At 40.0% G+C, this 18,137-nt stretch overlaps 1 protein-coding gene across 1 annotated transcript in view; it reads right to left on the bottom strand.

Moving 5' to 3' along the window:
• GUCY1A1 (guanylate cyclase 1 soluble subunit alpha 1) overlaps positions 1–11,715 on the bottom strand; it is a 36,266-nt gene extending 24,551 nt beyond the window's left edge. Inside the window, exon 1 of the mRNA XM_054291582.1 lies at positions 11,636–11,715. The gene's annotated coding sequence lies outside the window, so the exon portion shown is untranslated. The remainder of the gene's footprint in view (positions 1–11,635) is intronic.
• Between the last annotated feature and the right edge of the window lie 6,422 nt (positions 11,716–18,137).

Genomic DNA, 18,137 nt, shown 5'->3' on the forward strand with positions numbered 1-18,137 from the left:
TGGTGGCAGTTTGAGGGGAAAATGTGGCCCTGTGAAAAAGTAAGCTGAAAACATTTATGGGAGATTCAGCTTTGACATATCTAAATCATAGCAAGGCTAGTGAGATGTAGAAGTGTGAGCTCCTTTATAAAGAAACTTCTCAAGTCATTAAAATGTAGCTTATTGTTTTAATAATGGACACAGTGAAAATCAGAGGATCATTGAGGTATTGATCATGACACCAAGGAAAAGAAAACATTTATAATGCTACATTTCCAAATCCTCACTAGTGATAAACAATTTTAAAAAAGACACATCCTTATAGGTAAAACATTTAAAATAGTAGAAGCCTTGGTCAGTGCTGCTCCTCCAGTTAGAACGGATACATTTAGAAAGATTTAGCATGTTTCAAGCTATGCATTATACAGGTTCAAGTACATTAGCTGTTGAATTGCAGCCTTTTATAACAATACCAAAGTTGAATATTCAAACAGAACAAAAATAATAACATCCAGTTTTTTGAAACTCTGTTTCAGTTTTGGATATTTTTGTGCCTAAGTGCTGGTTACAGACTGGCACTTCCAGAAATAGATGAAATAGATGCTTAGCTTGCAATGCTTGCAAATTCCACTGAAATTCACCAATTTCTGTGGCAGGTGTTTCAGACAGGGATTAAACAGTTTAAGAGATACTGAAAAATGGAAATCCAGGAAAAGGTTAACAAAGAACAATTCAGAAAACTTTATCAGATGTATCAATTGCCAGCCTCTAATTCAAGGCACAATTGCAGGGCTTAATTATTGAGGCAAATTAAATATATTTTAACTGTAATTCTTCTGCTGCTTTTTTGTGACTTTTTGTGCAAGGTCCTCAGGTCTTTCTCTCATTGGGTAAATACAGACATTGTGCATTGCATGAACCACAGGGTAATCTTCCTGGACTTATTCCAGGCAGGGTACCTAGAATCACCCACATTTCTTCACTTCACAACCTGTATAACTGCGCTGGCTACAATGACGTTAACATCACAGTATTCTTACCGAAGTCTGAAAGATCAGAGCTTGTCTCCACTCCTCAGATTGCAGTTTTCCTATTTTTTCTAATTTATTTTGCTGTTCTTTATTATGTGAAAGACAAAGAGAGATGCAGACAGAATAAAGGATCATGGAGGAAAGAACAGAGGAAAACCTATAGAAAAACATGAGGATCAAAAAATCCATAAGAAATAAGGAAAACACAGCCAATAGAGCAAAACTATTTGTAATGGAATGGACAGTTCTCTTACTGATAAAGTGCTTTCTCTCTACTACAAATCCATTGAAGTTTGGTAGGTTCTTATGCAAATAATTTTTCTGTAATCCGTCAGTATAGCCTATAGAACATGTTGACATGCCAATTTCATGGAGTTTTCCAGCAGTATTTTAGATTTTAGGAGAAATTTTTTGTTTGTTGTTTCTGTGTTTCAACCAACACTCCTGCTATATATTACTCTCTGATGCACAATTAAGGAAACATACATGTTTATTACCTTGATTTGGCCATCGAGATTCAATTTCTAGTTTCACTGGTTTGCTGCACTAGCACCTATTGGAGGGCTGGGAATGACATACTTTGTTTTGCAGCATTGTTTAATGAGGCTGCCCTGTGTTAATAAAGAAGTAAAAACTTCCTGTGTTATTTTCTAGTATTTTGTTTTAAATTGATTTCGAACATTAAGGTTAGATGTCCATTGTTACCGACTTAAGGTTCCATTTTATAATTTTACATTTTCTTTTTTTTTCAGGATATTTCACTTGTGTTCTACAATATGTCCCTATTGTACAATATAGACATTTTGTTCTACAATATGTCTATAAGAAACCTACAATATGTCTATAAGAAATCCATCAGGCCTTCTGAAGTACCAGTTAGTGCTGCACGTGTATGTGAGATGCCAGGATGGAAGCATTACTTACCTGCTCCCTTCAAGGCCCTGACCTGCATGGCAGCGAGGCAGCATGAAAGTGCACTGGTGTCAGCAATCACCCATAACCACAAGCACACCTTCCTCCCACTGCCACCACAGAAGGGAAGGAACTGTACAGGCATCCAGTTCTTAGCTCAAGGTGTGGCAAGTTATGATTCAGTGCTGGGAGGCTTTGGGCTTCAGTCCCCAGGCAAAATGAGCACAGAACACATCTTGGTCTAGAGGAGCTCCCAAACAGGAGCCAAAGAAAAGTAGCAACAGAGTCATCTCAGATTCACTTTGTTGAGAACCCAAACTAAAACCAATTGTTATTGATAAACATCTTTGTCTCAACACTTCAGCTGCCCAGAGACCTAAGGCTTACTTGAAGTGTAGGGGCTGTACCACCACAAAGGTCCTTCAAGTATAATTTCCCACCAAAATGTTAACAAATAACATATGAATTCCACATGTGCTGTTTTTTTAAATATGTAAAATGGAAATTTTACACCTGTTTTTTTTTGTCATATTAAGAAATTACGTTCATTTCAAAAATGGAGCTACCTAACAGGATGTCTCCAACTTGCTGTGTTGCATACTAGTTCTGTGAATAACAGCTCCAAGCAGAAAATAACACAGTTCAGCTGTTTCTGAGGTGAAAGAGCAGAGCAACTGGCTAGTGAACTGAGGCAGAAAAGCTAAAAATGAACCAAAATCAAATTCCAGCCATATCAAGTGGATAGGTACTCAAGAGTAGTACCTCAAATAGGTTTTGAATGTTATTTGAATATTATCTTGAAGAGATATGCTCCTTTGCCTGGACAGTTAAAATTATTGTTCACTGGACCCTTGAAAAAAGAAATCATGTAACAAATAATGTGTTCCACCTCTGTACTTGTTTATGTGCTCAGAAAGAGAATGCTACATAGCAAGCTTCCCCTTTTCCAAGGGAGTAGAGGCTGAGAAGCCATGGGAATAGCTGGGGCAGAGGGAGGGAATGTGATGCACAAGTTCCTGGAGGATGTAAACCACAGACTTAAGTTTAAGGATAAAGAAAAGTAGTATCTCCTTCACAAGGAATTTCCTGCCAAGATGAAGACAAATTTTTTTAAGCATTTTGGCATTCTAGAGCATTTTGAAGCAGCACGAATCTTGCAGAGTGCACTCTCAACACGTAAGGGAGGAAAGAAAGGCTGCTGCACTGTGTATAGTCTTCCTTTGTATGGGGTCAGAAATATTTGATATTTCTGCTTACACTTTAGGTGATGTGGAAAATACAAAACATTTATTTTAAATACTTGTACCTGACAAGCTTTAACGAGACACAAGCACTAACTTTACAAGTATCTTGTGGAGAAATTAAATTCTCACAGTATCACAAGTATCACTGCAGTATATTCACGTTGTAAACCTTTGCTCTGGGTTTTCAACTCTGTTTATAACAGGCATCTAAATCCCACGATGCCCATACTATGTTTAACTGACATTAGGATTGCATTCCTAAGTAATGCAGCTTCTTTGCTAAAAGACAGAGTGCCAAACCTAAGTTTAAAGATCAGAATGCATTTATTAATATTTTACTAAAGATCATGAGCATTTTCCATTACTGCAGTGTAACAGCTGGGAAAGAAAACACTGAGTATTTGTCATATAAACCCATATAACTGCCTTTTTTGGATATTTATTCCAGCATTAAACTGATCAGCATTTACAATATAATAGCTTACAAAAGTGGCAATAAAATCTAACTATTTTTTTAGATGCTTTTCTGCCACTCCCACTTTTTTATTTATCATCTTATTTTTCCATCTAGCAATTTCCTACTAACAAAATTCTGCCCACAACACAGGCAGGGATAGATATTTTGTTTTCGCTTTTGCTACGGGTAAAGCATAACCCTGTATCCTATCAGTAGTCCTTGTTTTTCACTGTTTCAAAGCCTATTTGAAAAGATACTTTTTCCTTTTAATTCCCCTCTATCGTTTGAACCCATTTTTGCTTAGAACTTATGATTGCTTAGAACTCCAAATAATTTTCAAAGAGAAACTCAAAGGAAGATACCATGAAACCGCATTTCATATATTAGGCAACCATCAAAGCCCGTTTTTACTGGCATTTCTGAGTGCCTGTCTCTAATCTGCTATGAGAATAGTCAGTGACATGATGCCCACCCACCTCTATCTCATGCATGGTATAGCTGCACACTTCAAACTGTGACTAGCCATGCCTCTGTTGGTTCTAAAATTTACTGTCGTTATGGTCAGTGACTTTTTCCACATATAGCTGACAATCACGCTGCCTCTCCCACAGATCAGGAGCATGTGACATTCAGGGCTAAGTCCGACCCTGATCGAAGCTGATACTAATTTTCAGATCAGCAACAGATTTTCAGGGTCACACTACAAATGTGGTCTCTGTCTCATGAGAACATCAAAAGGTTTTGCAAACTGTGCCTAACTGGAGATGAAGACTGGTCTCCTCTCTGTTATTTCACTGCCACTACACAATCAAATGCTTTGTCTGCAAAAGGAAACATTTCATTACCTTCCAACATTCATGAAGGTCTCACTATTTAGTCAGCAAGATCACAACTTGCAAAACTTTTTACAGAACTTTTGTTTACGCTTAAATACTGGTATTTAACCTTCTGTGAGGTGATCCTTGGGCAGGTTGCTTAGCAGAGAAATAGTGCCACTGATACCCTGCATACTGCTCTCTCTCTCTGTTGCTGTTGGTAGGCCTATTACGTGCTTATTTTAACCCAGAAGGCTCCAATTAATAGCAGGGCCATACAGAAATATATAGCAAAAGATGATGTCTGACCTGAAGGGTTTGCCCTCTGAATGGCTAAAACAGAAAAATGGGATATGAAAGGAGCATAACAATGCCTCCTTTATAAATGGGGAAATAAAGCATGCTGGAGATCACAAAAGGAACACAGCAGCCAAGCTAAGAAGTGTATCCAGATGTCTTAGCAAAAGTTAAGAGATTACACAAGTTTGCTGGGCAGTTTACTAGATCTGAGTGATTTAGAAAAGTTATGTTTGACCTTATAAAAACTGGCAGCCAGATCTTAAAAGCAACAGTGGGACGAGAACACTTTACACAATAAAATAATAACAGATTTTGAAGATAGGATTCATGAAAGGATGCAGGGGCAGAACAAGGAAGGGATCCTCATACTAAAACCACATGGCTAATACACAGCAGGTTTCATGTCATTCTCTTACTTCTGAAGGCTTCATAATTCCTTAAAGGAAATGCATTTCTCCTTGGCTGGTTTTTAATATCATGCAACTTTCCTGGGAACTTTAACTGTATCAAAATAAGCATTTCATTAAAGCTATAATTAATTGTAATTATTTCTGTCACAGTTTTTGAGAAAAAAAATTGGTTCCCCATTGACCAAAAGCCTTGCTAAGTTACTTAAGCCACCAGACTCTCCCCCATCATAACATTCTAATGGGGAAATTCTAAAATCCTACCTCTAAATATGCCTCGTGAGCTCTATGGACTAATGGCTCCATTTTCACTAAAATTTCAGAAATTTATCTGTCTGCCAAAGATTTTTCTCATCATGAAGGCAAATAGTTTTGCACTTTCAGCTTGCCAGTGCAAAGAGACAAGAGACAGCTATGAAGACAATTTCGGCAAAAACAACAAAAAAGGAGATTTAAAGTTAGATTGATACATGCTTTCTCTGAAGACATGGAAATTTTGCCATTTTTAGCAGTTCTATTTAAAACGGGAACTGCAACGAGTATTTTAGGGTCCTGGATGCCAGCAGTCAGGGCTAGGGAGAAACACAGCTATTCGTGTTAGCAGATGCCCCTCCCTATTAACCAGAAGGCAGCACCTGAGCATATTGTCTTGTGTTTTCAAATCATAGAAATCATTATGAGCAAACATAAAATCCCAATTTTTCCCAATAACAAACTAGAAATATTGCTGAGGTGTTCCTTTGTATTCAGGCTTTTACTAATGCTCTTTTGTGTGTGAAGAGTTTCTGCATTTGCCGAGGAGGGCAATCAGCTTTCCCTGAACAATTTTTGCCAGTCTGCATCTGTATCAAGTGCCAAGTGAAATGCAAGGTTAAAATGAAATTAAATACACATTTACTTTGGTCAGCATTAGAAAGGCAGTCATTGCTGCACAACACACTTCTGTCTAATATACTATTGAGAAACTTGGTCTTGCACTATTATTTATTAAAAATGGAGAGTTTAGCAGCAACTAATGTACATGGCATCACAGAAACCACAAGTTTTACTGCACTGTCTGGAATCAGTGACATTCAAGAATTACACCAGGAGGATTCCCACAAAATACATTTTCCCCAAAAGCATGATGTATTTTGGTTCTGAATAACTCAGAACAGGGCTGAGGAACAGATTCACTTCATAAATGTATGTTTCTTTCAATTTCCATTTGTGGAGGGGAAAATAATCAAAGAATCTTAGCATGCAACCTTCTAACAAAATATTTTAACTTCATTCATGGGGAGGCAATTGGATGACTTGCATGGGATATTCCCTGCAGCTCTCTAACACAAATAGCTGTCCAAGGGCTAGATTCCACAATGCTTGATAACATCTTTGGAAGTGGTTCCAGTCTCCTCCAAGATGATACACACGTCCTGTTTCTAGATTACAACTACACAATTGAAGCTCTCTTCCTGAGCCCCTGCATGGCTGACCTATTTTCTATATGGACTTAGCTGAAACAATCAATGGGCATAGCCAAGCGTGAAGTGCAAAGCACAGCCAAACCATCCCAAGGCAGGGTTCCAGTGTGTGACCCACAGCCCCAAACCATCCCAAGGGAGGGTTCCAGAGTGTGTGACCCACAGCCCCAAACCATCCCAAGGGAGAGTTCCAGAGTGTGACCCACAGCCCCAAACCATCCCAAGGGAGAGTTCCAGAGTGTGACCCACAGCCCCAAACCATCCCAAGGGAGAGTTCCAGAGTGTGACCCACAGCCCCAAACCATCCCAAGGGAGAGTTCCAGAGTGTGACCCACAGCCCCAAGCCATCCCAAGGGAGGGTTCCAGAGTGTGACCCACAGCCCCAAGCCATCCCAAGGGAGGGTTCCAGAGTGTGACCCACAGCCCCAAACCATCCCAAGGGAGAGTTCCAGAGTGTGACCCACAGCCCCAAGCCATCCCAAGGGAGGGTTCCAGAGTGTGACCCACAGCCCCAAGCCATCCCATTCCAGACAGCTCCATGCCCCACAGCCCCTGCAGGAGTGTAAGCCTCCAGGCATTTCTCCCCTTGCCTTAGGGCACAGAAAAAGTGGCCTTGTCACTCAATCAGGGACAGCACAGCATTCTGTTCACAGGCAGATACATATGCATAGGAAATAGAGATGGGGGCTCTCATGAAGGAAATACCCTCTAAAAAATAACACAAGGTCACAGCTTGGTTATCATCTGGGCTTAGTGCCCTCCCTGGAAGGAATTACCCTCCTGGGGTCGACTTGCACAAGGGATTTCATTTGAATGCCTCTGCTAGCAGGGCACCATTCTCTTGGAACAGCTACTTCGAGTGTGAATAGTGAATATGCAAGAAGAAAATCAATTCACAAATTGACTTTAAGTAATACAAAGGAACTAATTTAAAGAGTCAGAGCAGTAAAATCAAGAATAATGTGTACCACAATACTGCCACTGGGAGAGTGCTTAAAAGTAGCAGTAAAGGCCTGAACCATGGAAGGGGACATTTGAATCAAATGAGAATGTCAGTTAGAATACAATTAATCTCAATTAAATCTGAAAGCAGTAATATTCTTAGCAAGGGCATCTATTCCACTTAACAAAACTATCATATAACAGGAAACATTAATTAAAAAAAAACAACTGGAAGTGAATATCACAAAGTACTATGCTCTGACAGGGTGGAGAGACTGAAGGCCTGTGCAGGCCCTGAAGCTCAGAGAGGTGCCTGGGGTCACAATCAATGGACAGGACGTGGTGCGGCCTCTCTGTGGTGAGGTAAAATTAATCTGTAGGGAGCATATTTGCTCTGGCTTAGGTCATGAAGCAGCAGAACAGTGAAACGTGCACTCCTACAAAAAGGGAGTTGATATCAGCTTGCTCTCAACACCACATCTACAGAAATAAATATCCTGTGTGGTGAGCCACTTCCTAGCACTGACCTACAGCTGCCATCATCCGATTAGGACAACCAAAAAAAATGGAAGAAAAGCATATCACCAAATGAGCTGCAGTCAGTACCTATGGCACAAATAAAAGGCTTAACTATAGATATTAACATGTTTTTTTCAGTTGTCTCAAAGCATGAGAATCTATAAACAAAAACCTTATACAAAATCTGTTTTTTCTAGCAAATTTTGCTGCTTTTATTAGTAAAAATTAGTTTGTTGTTTACACCATAGCTAGAAGCCATAGTCAATTTAAGCACATGCTTAAATCCTATTGTAATTTTAAAATTAAATAGATACTAACATTCTGCCCTGAGCAGTGTTGCTTTGTTGAACAAAAACCAATGCCTTGAACTGACTTAAAAAGATAATAAGTTTAATGATAAACTTGAATCTCTACTTGTCATACAACTATTCATGGAAGACGCACTGAATATACATCATACATACAGCCATACAATATACAAACATCATACAGCCATATCTCAAATGGTGAAGATATGCTAGAAAGAATATTCAAAGTAATGTTAAATATGAGATTTGGCCTAATTTAAATTTCAAATGCTAAAAATCTTAATTGTAATGGCAAACATCTCCATAAATGCAGTAAATTTTAGGACACGTAGACAATAAAGGTCTTTAAAAATTAAATAGTACAAAAAGTGCAAGGACTCTCAGCAAAGAAACTCTAATGGCTGGTCTCTAATGGCCCAAATTTCATTTGTTAATAAAATGTGCCATCTGAAATGCAATGATTTCTAAATAACATTACAATAAAATACTTTAAATCACATCCTGCAGTTTCCAAGAATTTTTTAAAATAAGATTTCTTTTTCCTTATGCAGAACTTTTCTTAAATGACTAAGCTTTTATAAAGAAAAAATATATTTTTTTCTTTATAAAAACCTGTTGCTAGTCTGCAAAGTAGATACAAAATACAGCCAGTACCTCCTTGCACATATTTCCTTGTGGATATTTTACAACATGCCATATGCTTGCTTAGATTACTGAGGTGCTTGAATTTTAGTTCTTGGGGATTGCTGAAAGTACAATACGATGTACAGGATTTTTTGTTGAAAACTCATTTCAGTTAAGAGGAAAATAGCTGTGTTTGCTACAAATTCTATCTTGGCCTCTTGGATAACTTATTTTGAGTCTTGGTAATTTTTTTTTTTGAATTTTAAACAGATGGCATTCATACTCATAATAGCACTGATATTTTATCTTTTATAGGATGACATAACCAGGTTTTGACTGCTACTGATATTTGGCATATTAAATTTTATTATCAACTCTTACTTATGTTTTGATTTCACTATGGGATCTGTTTTGAAACAGACTGTCATAGAAGGCTAAGAACAGATTTTTTTAAAGAAAGCATTAATCCCAGTAAGATAAATATACTCAAGTACTTACTTTTATGGACCCTGACTTCTCATTTTTAGTGTTTTATTAAAAACTTTATTAATTTGAGTACTCAGCAAGTGAACCAATGGAAGAGAGTGCAGCGAGACCTTGGTGAGGCATTTTATTGATGTCAAAAAGGAAAAAAAAACACTGTAGAACTAAATTCCTTACCTTCTCCTCCAATATTTGCCTCATGATCTTGCATTGTCATGACTCATAATAGCTGCAAGCTACATATTTCCACAGAAAAAGGAAGTACAACCAGGAAATCTGAAAATGTGCTTTCCTTCTCTCTCCTTCCATACTTTTCCTGCCTGCTTTGGATCAGCATGATTGCAGCAAATGCCTTTTTTTTTTTGAGAATGGGAGCACAAAGTTTTTCTATCACTGCTACAGCACTCCTCCTGCTTCCTTACAATCACCTGGTTCATTTAAGGTTCTTGCTACTGGCAAAGCAAAGAGAACAGTCATCAGAACGTATGGCCGGATGTAGCACCCCAGAGCAACACAATCCAAGCAAGAAACTTCTCTACAATTCTCTTCCCTACAAAGAGAACATTTGTAACACATTTGCACACATTCCCGGGATGCCTGAATTGCTTATCTTCTCTGATTAATTATGTAAAATGGTCTGTTACAGGAATCTCTTCCCAGTACAGCCTGTCACCACCTTTTGTTCCTGACCCTAGGAAAGTAGTAGACCCATTTATATGATTTAAAGTGTATGTTTCCTTACGACTCCTTTTTGTAGTTTGGAAACAAATCATCTCAATTCTAACTACAAGAAAAGGGAGTGGCTACATTGGGAGTTTTGTCTTAGGAAAAATTCTAAGATTAGACCACTTCCAAATAAGTAAAACACTTTGTTCTATTCATACAAATATAATTAAACTCTTACACTTGTTATGAAAAAAATTCCTCAGTTACATTATTCTGTAGCTCTGTATTCTCAGACATAATAATGGAAAATCCAAGTGAATAAAAATGCTGGTTTTCCTACTAGTATTCCAAATAGCAAATGTCTGACCATCTCTCTTTAGAGCAACCCACATGCAGCACAGTGTAACCTGTAGTCCAGTGGATGTGAAAAGCCCAAATACAGCATTACAGACACACTGCATCCTTGCTTATCACTTGTTCCCTGTTAAATCATCCTTCGAACTTAGAAAGCCATCTTACTACATCCCCAGAATTAGTGACCAGCTCTGAAAATAGAGCCATTTTAGAAGCAGCATTAGATCAAGCTTGAGACATGACGTAAGATGTTTAAAAGATGTATTAAAGATGTACAAAAGCACTCCTTTATATATGAGAGAAAAAGTTTTCAAGTGTCTCATGATTATAGATAGTGATGATTTTATAAGGGAATACTAAACGTAGGCCAGTAATGCCCACTGGGCTTTAGCCACAGAAACGAACCTATTCACTCAGAAAAGGGATTATGAGCCTAAAGTCTTGAAGAAATGGAAAGAATAGGGAGGAAATTGACTGAAAAACTGCTAATCATCATGAATGCAACACAGTTTGGGGGTTCATTTATTCTTCCTAGGAAAAATAAGCAATTGGAATAGCAGATGCAGAAATCAAGTTATTGTTAGAGCATCAAGTATGTGATGAAATATCAGGTTGGTGTCTCATTCATGAGGTGGAATGATGGAAATTGCTCTGAAAACCGGCTAAGAAACCTTACCTAAGCATAACGCAGTAACGCCAGGCTGAATGGATTTAATTAGCTCGACGAGCATCGGCAGGTCGCGAATTCTTAGAAAGCCTCACAATGCACAAAGGCCGCCGGAGTACCGCCCGTGGCTGGAGCCCTCAGCGGGCTCCCCGAGCGCTTCCAGCCCCGAATAGATCCCTGTTCCGCTCACGCCCATGTCTGCCTCGGAGCAGGGCGCACAGGGGGCTCGGGGCGCTGAGGGGAGAGCGCTTCACGCCCCCCGCCCGCTGCCGCGCTCAGCACCGACCGCCGCCCGGCCGGAGAGAGCCCCGGCCCCGGCCGCGCCCCGCGGTCACGCCGGGCGCCCCGTCCCAGCGCTGTCCAGGGTCCCCGCCGCCCCTCTCCGCGCCCCGGGCGCCGCTCGCTCCCTCCCTCGCTCCCTCGCTCCCTCCCTTCCTCCCTGCCTGCCTCCGTCACTCACTCACCATGGCGCGGGGTGCCCGCGGCCGCAGCCCCGCCGAGGGGCTCTGGGCAGGCGCCGTTGCCGCTCCCCGGCGCCGCCAAGGTGTATTTGGGGAGCGGGCGCGGCGCGGCGGCGGCGGGGCCCGGCGGGAGGGGCCTCCCCGCGGGCCCAATCAGGGCGGCGGCGGGGCGGGGGCGGCGGCCGGGGGCGGCGCGATGGCCCCGCGGGCCGGGCCGGTCGGGCAGAGCCGTGCCAGACCCGCGCCAGCCCCGCCGAGCGCCGCCGGCGCGGAGCGGTCCCTGCGCGGGGACCGGCGGGGGCTGCGAGCGGGGCGCGGGCTCCCCGGTACCCCCCCGTCCTGCCGGTCCCCCCCCCGCCGCCGGTGCCCCCTCGCCTTGCGGCCCCCACGGGTCTGGGCTCGGAGAAATGTCAGCCTGCGCAGCCGGGAGCTCCTGTCTGCGCCTTCCGCGCCAGTGGGAGCCTGTGTCACTGGGGGCACAGCGCTGTGCTTACTGACGTCTTTTCCACACCAGGATCCTTCCACATACCCTTCTGTTCGAAAACGTGTGCTGCCATATTTGTTTTATTCGCATTTTCTCTGCCACGGCTTATATTTACTTGTTGCTAGTGATATTCCGTGCAATATGTGATACACACCTTTTTTTACTGTGGCCTTGGAGTGTTGCTATTTAAGCTCATATCTAAGCAGTGAAAGAAAGGAAATGCCTTTCCAGATAAGCACAGAATAAAAGAATCGTTTACTCAACATCAGCATATCAGATGGCCAACTTCAATTTAGAGCACAAATTCATAAAACGCTCCTTGTAGAGTTGCCCAGGTCTGAAATTGTGCTCTTAATTCATGCATGCCACCAGAATGATAAGTCAACAAATTTTAAATCTTTACCAAAGTTTTTTATGGTAGATTCACTGGATGGAACCAATGGATAGTTTTTGGAAGCCCAGGAGAATAAATAATTTTGTCGGCCTTGGACAATTAATAGTGACTGAGTTCACAGTAGGAACAGTTGCCTTAGTAAGTCACATGGAAACAAACAGAAAATTTCACCAGGAAAAATGGCTGTTGTTAGCTGAAGGATGAGTTTGGAGCAGGACCATACCTACACAGCAAGGGAAGAGTGGCTTGTGGCTGACTGACTATTGTACTGTAATAAGCTTGTGTGAAAGCAAGTGTAAAAATCAACCAAAACAAAAGTAGCACATCTCCAAGTGGTTTTGAACAGACCAACTTTACGCAATAGAGGGTATCGAACTTAAGGTGTGAACGTTTTGTTGCTTCCCTGTCAGAACTGGAAGATGGTTTAATAAATATATCTGCTTCACACCATACTTCCCTGCCTGCCATGTAAAAAGAAGAGAAACCTGTCAGCTAAAGAAGTGATTAATTCCTTCAGCCAGCAGTTAGTCAACTGAAAATAATCTGCCAGAGCCCAGTCTGCTGCCATTTCTGAAGTCATTGACAAGCAATATGAAACCTGAGTGATAAATAGCATAAGACTTTGTGTACCTCATAAAAATATTGCATCAATAGATAATGCATTGATGCAGTGTCTTGCCTTCAAAAACAAAAATTAGTCTCAAGGCAAGGTGTGGCCCTGCTAATATTTGCCCTCATTTGCAAACTACCCTAACTCTCACTTTTCAGTCTCACTTTTCTTGCCTCAGGGAACCAGACATTTCTGGGAAAAAAAGTAGAAACAGCTTTTGAGCAACTGATATAAGTGAATTCCATTATCAGGTTTCTGTACCAAAAGGAGTACGAGCTTCTGTTGCACAGAGAATTCCTATTCCAGGATGTGCCATGCAGATTTAGATATGATGATCACTGCAGTGTAATCCTGCTGTGACCAGGGACAAACAAACACTGGACAGGAACGGCCAATTTGGACATTTGGTGAGGAGCTGAATCATCAGCACACCAAGGTCTCCCAAAGTTCTTGGAAAGTCACTGTTCATCCCTGTCATTTGTTATGTGTGTACTAGCAGTGACTTGCAACCTTGCACCAAATAAAGCAAAGAACATGCTTAGGAATAGGAACTTTGCAGTGAGTATTTGAAAGAAGAGAATAATATTTCAAGTTATATCAAATAAACTATTAATTAATACAAGGCAGTATTCATTTTACTTTAGTCATTGGAAAGTTAGTGCTCCAAACAAAATTAGATTAAATTCCTTCCATAAGATCCATAAGATCCTACAAATACCAAAAAAGATATCACGTTTTATTTAAGGAACACTTATGTCACACTTAAAAATGGCAACATTTTCTTAATTTTCTTCTATAAAATCAAGTTCTTTTTTTTGACCAATAAGATGGAAAGATTGTAATATATGTAATGGTGCTAAGATATATGTATAATCAAATATAAGGGCATCATAATTCAGAGCATAATTAGCACTCCTAAACTGCCATTTACTTGCATCTGCTGTATTTAATTCAAGTTCCCAAATCAGATGTCTTCAAAGAAGCACCTCTCAAATGTATCATCTCCCCCATGGCAACTGAAATTTCTGAAAATACAGAAAGCTGCAGCCCAGAGCTGTGGTGCTGAGCAGCTGATGGCTCAGCCTGGATGGCTTCAGGCACCGTGGGGCTCGAGATGTTGGCAGATAATGGCAGAAAGAGTGAGGTTGGAAGTTACCTCTGGACTTGAGCTAATCCAACCCTGCTGCTCACAGCATGGTGAACTAGAACACATTGTTCAGCATGGTGTCCAGCCAAATTTCTAGTGTCTTCAAGGATGAAGACTCCAAAACATTTTTAAACATCACATTGCAGTGTTTGACAACCTTCACAGAAAAAAAAAAAAAAGTTATTTTCCCATATTTAAAAAGAATTTCCTGTATTTCAGTTTGTGAAATACACATCCTCCTGTCCTCCTGTCTTTGCACAGGATGCCACTGGGAAGAGTCCAGCTCCCTATTCTTTTCTCTTCCATTAGATATTTATACCTGTGGATAAGATCTCCAGGAGCCTCCCTTTCCTTAGTCTGAGCAACCACAGCTGTGTCCTGCCCTTGTACATCAGATGCTGCTGTCCCTTAACCATTTCAGCAGCCTTTGCTGCACTTGCTGCAGTCAGCCCATGTCTCTCCCTCGTGCTGGGGAGCCCAGGCTTAGACCCAGAAATTCACATTCTCCACCAGTACTGAGTAGAGGGGAAGCATTACCTCCTGCCACCTGCTGGCTGTGCTCTCCCTAATGCAGGCTCTGTAATGTTTATGGCAGCCTAAAATGATCCTATTTGCATTTACCCCTGACAGGAGAAATTGCACTGCTGCAAATGTGCAGTGCTCCCGGTAGAAGTCTGCTTGACTGTAGTGCTCATCTGTGTTTTTGCTTGTGAAGTCAATGTGGTCAATCACAGTCCTCATGGATTCCCTGGCTCAGTTCACCTCTAATTGGTGGATTATTGAACCAATAATAAAGGGGTGATGTGGCTGTGCTGTGCATCTTTTTTCAAGGCATGGACAAACTTAATTCTTGCCTTAACTATAATGCTTGGCTTTGTAGCTTTGATTATTTTTATTTTTCTTTTCTTCTTTTTTTTTTTTAATCATGCTTCTTGTTTGTAATTAATTTCTATCCCACTGTGTAATGATGCATTTTCAGGACTGTCATGTAATGGTGTTTGTTGGAGTCTCCCATGAGAAACTCATTACCTTTCCACTCCAGTGCAGAGGAGATGCACACAACACAGAAAGGTGACAGTCACCTAATCCATGGCACTACTAATCAAATCAGGGGTTACACAACAGGAGGTGAGAATTAAGCTTGAAGATGGATGAAAATTTGAAAAACTGAAAAAAACTCTGTATCATTTACTGTGCCTTTTTAACAGCCTTCTAAGATCAATCTAGGTGCCAAAAGGTGTGATGCCAGCTGAAGAGTGAGTTTAGTGTTGTACTATCTAAAAAACATATGAACTGAGATTAATTGTGGGTCTTTGGTATCTCTGCCACCTGGTTAATATTCTCTTATTGTTTCTTGCTATAGGAACTTGAAAACACAGTGGAGGATATACTACCACTGATATATCTAAAGGCATCTTACCAAATTACATCAAATTCAGAAGAGGTTTCAGTGATTTATCCACCTCTAACTCAATATGTCCCTTTCTGGACAATATTAAATCCTCTCAGTTAGAAATCACTCTTATTTAAGGTTCATAAATTCCTTCTTCAGGAATGTGTCTCATGCTGTTTGAAAATATGTAAAAAGGGTACCTATGTTAGATGTTTTACCTTCAGTCTTTTTCACTGAAAGACTCCCTTTTCAAATAGTTCCTGTAATTTTCTCACAGTTATTCAGCCATGATCAGTCAGATCTGAGTATTTATCAGGATTAATGTCTGTATTTTCAACAAAGAAAGGTTTGCACAATTTCAAGTCTGCCTTGAAGAGGAGTTTTTTCAATTAATTAAAAAAAGCACAGGTTCCCTCTTCTTTCATGGACTTCATACACCTGCAAGCAAGCTGTCCTGGAACACAAACTTTCTGAAGATAAAAAGGATTTTTTGTTTCTACTGAAAGTTTTCTTGGTAAACTGCTGTTTCCTGGAGGGTAGATTAGATTTACTATGTGTGTTCTAACAGTATGTATCTTGTGTACAGAAGTACAATTTTGTGAAGTTCTCACGGTAAATTACCATGGAGAGTCACAGGGATGTTACAAAAGTTGTAACAACAGTGACAGATAAATAGTATTCTTGGTTTTCATTTTCATTGGAAGATAGAGGCAGTCAGACTTCCTGTGGAAACATCTTCCAGCTGGATTTTCTTTCTTGCCCAACATTCTTATTTTTAGTTGAAAGATGGGTGTAATGCTTGTTTGTACTGATTGAGTATTAATACCTCTTTTTAGGCAAGGAAGCAGTGATATTTGGCCAGATGATAAAATTATTTCATTTATGAAGTCATATTTAGGAAACTATCAATTTTAAATACAAGCTCCATCTTGGATAATTGAAAAAATCTTTGCATCCTCCTCTAACTTAAATTGTTATGGCATCCTTCCTGTCCTGAGTGAGTTGTTATGAAATCTTTGTCCTGTGTTGTACTAAACATTGGCTATGCTTATGATGTGTGATCCTGAATAACTTTTAAGTTCCCTGCTGCAGATGCATGACCTGGCAACACCCTGACTTTGTCATGGACAAGCTCTGCAAATGGATTCTTTCCCACTGTGGCTTGATTTCCATGAAAGGAAGCCTAGGCAGGCAGGCAGGCAGGCTGGCAGCAGGAAAGGAGTTGCAGAGTGCTTCAAAAGGGAGCACCAAGCTCAGGGAGCAGGAGTGCAGGGAGCAAACATCATAAAGTGCATGTGTGCTGCAGCATGTTTTAGCCTTTTTCACATTTTATAATCACATTAGGGAATTGATTCTTGCAGGCATAAGAATTCAAATCTAGAAAAAGTTTTATAACTAAATAGGCTCAGTTTTGTGAAATGTTTGATTTATATACTGTAGTCCACTGCTGTGGACTTTCTTTGCTACCCTTTCTTCACAGTCTCTGAATATGAGCTTCATTCAACTGTGAAAATGATGTGAGAAGAAAAAACCCTGTGCACAAATTGGCATTCAAATTATATGCTGTTTTAGCAATATTGAAAATAAGTTCAAGTATAATTCTTGTGCATAAAAGTAGTTCTCATTCAATATTTCAGTCTCTAATCTTCTAAATTAGATAAAGTTTTGTAACTATGTAATTATAAAAATTGCTTGTTTGTTTTTATTAAGAAGATTCTGTTTGCATTATGTTAAGTATGATTGATTCCAGCCATTTTTTACTTGTTTGGATGCTGTGAGAGGACAAATATATGCTAAATCCTAGTTCCTATACATATCCTCTCTCCATTTTCTATAGAAATTACTGCTCATGAAAATATTCTTGAACAAGCTCAGGAAGTTCCTCTTTTAGATACTTTTATGCAAACATCTGGATCTACCCTTGATTTTGTGAGGAACTATTGTGAGTAGTTAAAGGGACACTATTCTGGAAATCCTACAGTGTCAAAAGAAAATGGAATACAGTACTGTATTTTCATCACTGGAAAAGCAAGAACATCTGCAAATAAAATTATTTTGATCTCTGTTTTGCAAATGTTAATTTGTATAGATAAAAATTTCTCTTTTATTCTAATTACTTACCATGACAATGCTTACTGACTGGCAAACCAGTACTGTAGGTATGGGTTTCTTCTTTTTAGTTTTTATTCCTGGATCATTTTGGCTTGCAACTTCTTAGCATGGTCTGCACAGAGTTAAAATATAATGGGCTACTTACAGGGCAAAGGTGTTATCACCATCAGAATCTAGCTCTCAGCAGTTGCTACTGAATTCTGGAAATTTTGAATAGACTCATCATGCCACTAAAAACTGATTGGAGTTGGCTCTCTAATTCATCATAAAAAAGCCTGCAACACCTCCCCTCCACTGCCCTGTTAAACTGTGTTGTTTGATATTAATAAATGCAAATAAATATTAAGCTACAGTGACCTCATTAA

Source organism: Melozone crissalis, unplaced genomic scaffold, assembly GCF_028551555.1.
Source record: "Melozone crissalis strain CALT ecotype California unplaced genomic scaffold, PUWL_Pcris_2 ptg000006l_1, whole genome shotgun sequence".
NCBI classification, from domain to species: Eukaryota; Metazoa; Chordata; class Aves; order Passeriformes; family Passerellidae; genus Melozone; species Melozone crissalis.